We start from the raw sequence: 5,564 nt of genomic DNA on the forward strand, positions 1-5,564 counted from the left end.
GCAGTCGGTGCACAGCGCTGATCTGAAGCCAGGAGCCAGGTGCTTCCTCCTGGTCTCCCATGTGGGTGCAGGGCCCAAGCACTTGGGCCATCCTTCACTGCCTTCCTGGCCACAACAGAGAGCTGGACTGGAAGAGGGGCAACCGGGGCAGAATCTGGTGCCCCGACCAGGACTAGAAACAAGTGTGCCAGTGCTGCAGATAGAGGATTAGGCTATTAAGCCGTGGTGCCGGCCCAAACCATGAACTTTTAATGGACACTTTGAAACCACAGTGCTATTTAAACCCTATCAGGTTTTTTTTTTTGGTAGAATAGTGTCCTGGGTGACTTTTGTGATACCTCTAAACCAAGGGATAGGAGACGTGTATACAATTAATACTTTCCCACACATTGATTGTACACCGCAGATAATATAAAGGGCTGATGTCAGTCACAAACACCAAGTGGATTCATGGGGTGATTAACTGGGGACTGTTGATGGAGGCCCATGAGAATGTCACTTAAGTAAGTTAGTGGACCCTCGCAGCCTGGTAGATGATGACGAACAGTTAACAATGCATCTGGTTACATGAAATGTGTGAGGTCTGGAAAACCTTGGGGATATCAAAGTCACATAAACAACACAACCTTGATCTGACTTGCATGATCCAGGCAGGGGCTAGTCATAGTTGTGAAAAGCACCAACATATCTCCCGGGATTTCTGGCTTCCCATCCTTATTAATCCTATGAGAAAGCATATTCTCACACTGGCAATTTTACCAGACAGCTGTGTATGTTGGGGACCTCTTGACCAAAGGAATAAGATGCTTCTCTGAGAGTTCTTTACAACAAAGCCAAATTAATAGGAGAGATACATGAGGGAGCAACATTGTTTTCAGTTTGGTTTGTATTGACTGCATAGTCAGATACTCATGATTCATTTAAGGTGCACTCCTGTCCATGTTTGGCTTCATCTCCATTGTGTAGCTTATGCCAACAGTTTTGGCAAGAAGGCTCTGCATTGCTTTGCTTGGAAGGTCAGGTGGACATGCAAGAAGGGCTTGCAATCCCTTCTCACTGTATTTCTTCTAAGCAGAAGCCAGGTGAATGGGTTGAAGTGATAGGTCTTTTCCCTTAGCAGATATTCCCACCTGGGTCTGTTCTGGGAAGGGCTCAAAGCCAATGTCATGACACCAAGCACCTCCCTGCAGCTGAGGGATTTGGCTCTAGTCACAGCTAGGGCTACAGATTGCTTTTCATGCTGATGTAGCTCACAGACAGCAGCATGTGATGGCTGAAGAACCTGGGTCCCTGCCACAAAAGTGGGAGATGTCCACCTGGTTCCAAACTATGGCCTGGCTGGGACCTGACTCTTTTGAATATTTGAGATGTGAACACTCCATTTGCTCTGCTCTCAATTCAGCTCACTGCTGTGCAACCAGGGTGCAGCAGATGATCATTCAAACACTGAGTATTTACCACCATTTTTAGGACCCAGATGGAGTTCTGGGCTCCTGGCATTAGCCTGATTCTGCCCAGGCTACTGAAATGAAACTTGATTTTATGTTTTAAAGTAAGACTGCTAGGTTACAAGCACCTGAAAGCTTTTAGGCAAACAAGATAAACAAGAGTATAGTGGCAAGAACATGTGATGAGAAGGCAGGACAGCTTGTAACCCCAGTGTTTCAGCCTGTGAGGAAGCAGGGGAAATAGCCAGTACCACAGATCAATAGGCTAATCCTCCACCTGCAGCACCAGCACACTGGGATCTAGTCCCATTCGGGGCGCTGGATTCTGTCCCGGTTGCCCCTCTTCCAGGCCAGCTCTCTGCTATGGCCTGGGAGTGCAGTGGAGGATGGCCCAAGTCCTTGGGCCCTGAACCCACATGGGAGACCAGGAGGAAGCACCTGGCTCCTGGCTTTGGATCAGCGCAGTTCAGTGGCCACTGGAGGGTGAACCAACGGCAAAGGAAGACCTTTCTCTCTGTCTCTCTCTCACTGTCCACTCTGCCTGTCAAAAAAGAAGAAAAGAAGGGGAGGGATCTCCATGCTAGGAAATCAATAGTCGGCTCTAACCGCCCCAGGTATGCTGACCTACCAACCTAGAAATCTTGCAAGATTGTTAATCAGGTTTCGATGTTGGTACATGCACTTCCTGAACCCATCGTTTGACTGGATGAGTGAGGTTGTTCATCATACAGACCAGTCTATGAAGCATCAGTCAACAAATGCAGGGCCATCCAAGGTGAGTATGTGTCCCTAGAGAGACAAACACACATGTGCTGGCCTTCATTACTTGGCTGTGGTTTCCTGTACTAAACTGAATTCCAAAGATGCCCAGAAATGAGGGCAGGCAGGAGCCCCCATTTCACTGCTGTGGGTCCTGAGGAGCTGCCTGTGGATGAACCTTTTGTGAGAGTGAGAGTTGTTTGGAGATGGCTGCCCATGTCTACTCTGATACCTTCTTCCTGTATTTGGGGAAATGGGCCCTGGTTGGCCCAGTGATATTTTTGGTCATCTTGGGGTGAGGGAGGAGGGATTGAGGAAAACTTGGGGGCTCAGGCTTCAGATACAGCTCTCACTCCAGAGTTTTACTCCTTCCGCTCACCCCTCAGGAACTGTTTTCTCTTTGGTCATTTGCCTTTTCAGTCTCATCATTTTCCTGCCCTCTAGTATACCCCTTCTCTTGGCTCCTTTTTTACCTCTTCTCCCTTTCCAGCCCCCTTCTTCCTGCCTGACTATGCATATCAAGGATTATGGCTATGAGTGCAAAAACCCTGCCTTAATCTTGTTTTTATTTTTTTTTTATTTTCTGTGTGGTCATAGTATGCTAGTTAATTTTACATAATGACTGGATTGGGCCACCGACTGACCATACCTTTGGCCTAACCTCATTCTTTCTGTGTCTACGTGGGTATTTCTGGCTTGGTTTAACATCTGAACAGCTAGAACATGCAAAGAAAATGGCCCTTCCTGGTGAGGCTTGAATAGAGCAAAAGGACAGAGCAGTCTGTAATCAAGAGGTCACACTCCTTCCTTTACTGTCTTAGATAATTGACGTCCGAATATTCTGGATAGTGTTCTAGAATTTGATGAATGACTCTCCTGGGTATCCAGATTGGGAAATGGGCACACACAAAGGTTTCTTCAGCAATGTTTGATCTTTCCTTCACAGGACCTCTGCCTCCACCTCTATCTGAATATGCTCTAGTCCTGGTGTCTTCCACATACCACACTTGTTTCAATGCCTTTGGGAGGTGGCTCAGGTGCCAGTTTCAGGGGCTTTCAATGTCGGCCTCTGTCCTTCCCACATGCACACCAGCTGTGACATTGCAGACTTTTTCTGAAACTTTCATCTGGAAAAATTAACAGTCTAGATGCATGCAGATTATGTACTTTCTTCATAGAACATTTGAGGGAACTAAGGTCAAGGGATAAAGTTTGTTAATTTCAGAGCATCTTTCTAGTATAAACCTCAAAGAAAAGCACAAATGTGTCATTTCCTTTCCTTGACACTCACAACCTAGCAGAGATATTTTCCAGACCAATCTTTCTAGTCTAGCACCATGTACCGGAATATTTGTTTTTGAAGGATCCCATATCTTGGAAAATTTAAAAAACATTTTTATAATGATTGGCTGGCAGCAGGAATCCCATCCTGCTTAGCCAGTTTCACTACAGTCTCACAAAGTGTCTCAGTATGGATTTTAACTTTCATGTGAAGTGTAGATGCTGGCAAAATCTTTCCATTCTTTCCATATTCTCCATATCCTTTATTTCCAAACATATTTACAAAGTCAGTTCACAATGGTCAGTAGCATGTCTTGATTAGGATCAATGCAGTTTGAGATCTTGTCCAAGTTAGGATATTGAGGAAGCAGTTTCTGCTGATTAACTGGAAGTGATCAAAATTCTCTTTCTATTCAGTGTGCTAACTCTTACATTCTGGGGCCATAGTGGCTGAGAGCATTCGTGATCTTCCAGAAGTTCTAGTGCTCCAGCCTCTCCTTTTCCTCCTCCATGCTGCTCAAGGCAGCAGAGGACATCGCCATGGCCGAGCCCCAGTGCAGGGTGGAGAACAGTGATTCCACCACACCACTTCCAGCACAGCTGCCGCTGCTTTCTGGCCAGCAGCCTTTGGCAGCTGAGTGGCGGGAAGCTGTGCTAAATTCCTCTGCTGCATCCCTGCCACCATCCTTGGCTTGGTGGCAGCTGCTCCGTCCTCCTCTTGATGGTGCCAACATGGACCTACTGCAAACTCAGTGCACATTTCACTCCCTGCTCTCCTCAGTGCTGCCTCCATGCTGGAACCCCTGAGGTGCTGAGGGATCCTTGGCATTCCCCACAGGGTTAAAGGGCTACACAAGGCCTTATTAAGAGTTGGCCCAAGGCACAGTGACAGGATTTGTGCACGTATTACCATGAAATATTCCCAAGGTCCTGTACTCTGATGTGCCATGGGCACAATTCCTGGGGCCAATGGCAACGGAGATCTTCCCACAGCTGCAGGGGCTGTTGTATGCCACTCAAAGGCTCCCCAAGATACAGCTCAGACACCCGGCATAAGCCTGGTGGGTCATCTCTGGGCATCAAGCTCAGCAAAGCAGAGCTGCTTCCATCATACTCTCCCATTGGTCCCTGGACCAAAGCAGATGGGTCTAAGGAAGACAGGGCAGGGCTGGGCCCAGGCACCTGAAGCCATCCTTTCTAGTCTTTGTGATCTGACTGGAGCTTAGCTGTCTGACTCTGCCCACTTTTGCTTTCTTGTCTGCCAGTTGCAAACTCTATTCCTGCATTTACAGGAAAGAAGCTGTGGTCTAGCTTCTTCTGCAAGTAGATGCAGGACCCTGAAGTGTGCCTCAGTGAGATGCATGCACCTAACCTCCTGTGAGCACACTTGTCATTAGACAAACATCCTGTCATCCGGTGCTCCCAAACATGAGTATTTCCTTCTCCCTGCTTGCCTTGTTCTGCTTTGATCCCTTACCTTCCTGCCCTTGAGTTCTCATTTTTGTTCCCCTAAAACAATGCCCTGGTCCCCTTTACCTCATTCCACCTCCTACTATGTAGACATGTCTCAGCACTCAAGACTTAATGGGATTAGAATTCACTTGCTCTATCAAGCATTTAACACAATCGTAACTAGGGTGCTGTGTTGTGGAGCAGCAGGCTGGGCAGCTGCTTGCAAAGTCAGCACTCATAAGGTCATGAATGTGTTAGTACCTGTAACCCCACTTCCTATCTAGGCTCCCTTGGATAATGCCTGGCAGGAAAGCAGAAAATTGTCCCATTCCTTGGGTGCATGCCTCCCATGTAGGAGACCCAGATGGAGCTCCATGTCCTGGCTGTGGCCTGGCCCAACCACTGCTGCGGTGGCCATTTGGACAACAACCCAGAGGATAGAAGATGTCTGTCTGTCTCTCAAGCTCTCTCCCTGTTACTTTGCTTTTCAAATGCTAACAAAAATGTACATCTCTAAAGTTACTCACCACTAGCCTAAGCTCATGCAAAAGAGGAGCCCTGTTTTATTAACCACAGCATCTGTAGTGCCAGGGACATCTCCGTCCTTTCAAAAACAGGTACAAA

At 47.3% G+C, this 5,564-nt stretch overlaps 1 pseudogene; it reads right to left on the reverse strand.

Moving 5' to 3' along the window:
• Positions 1-3,379: 3,379 nt before the first annotated feature.
• On the reverse strand, positions 3,380-4,222 carry LOC127489579 (carnosine N-methyltransferase pseudogene; annotated as a pseudogene).
• Positions 4,223-5,564: the final 1,342 nt, after the last annotated feature.

The sequence above is a fragment of the Oryctolagus cuniculus genome, chromosome 19 (genome assembly GCF_964237555.1).
Source record: "Oryctolagus cuniculus chromosome 19, mOryCun1.1, whole genome shotgun sequence".
In the NCBI taxonomy this organism is placed as follows: domain Eukaryota; kingdom Metazoa; phylum Chordata; class Mammalia; order Lagomorpha; family Leporidae; genus Oryctolagus; species Oryctolagus cuniculus.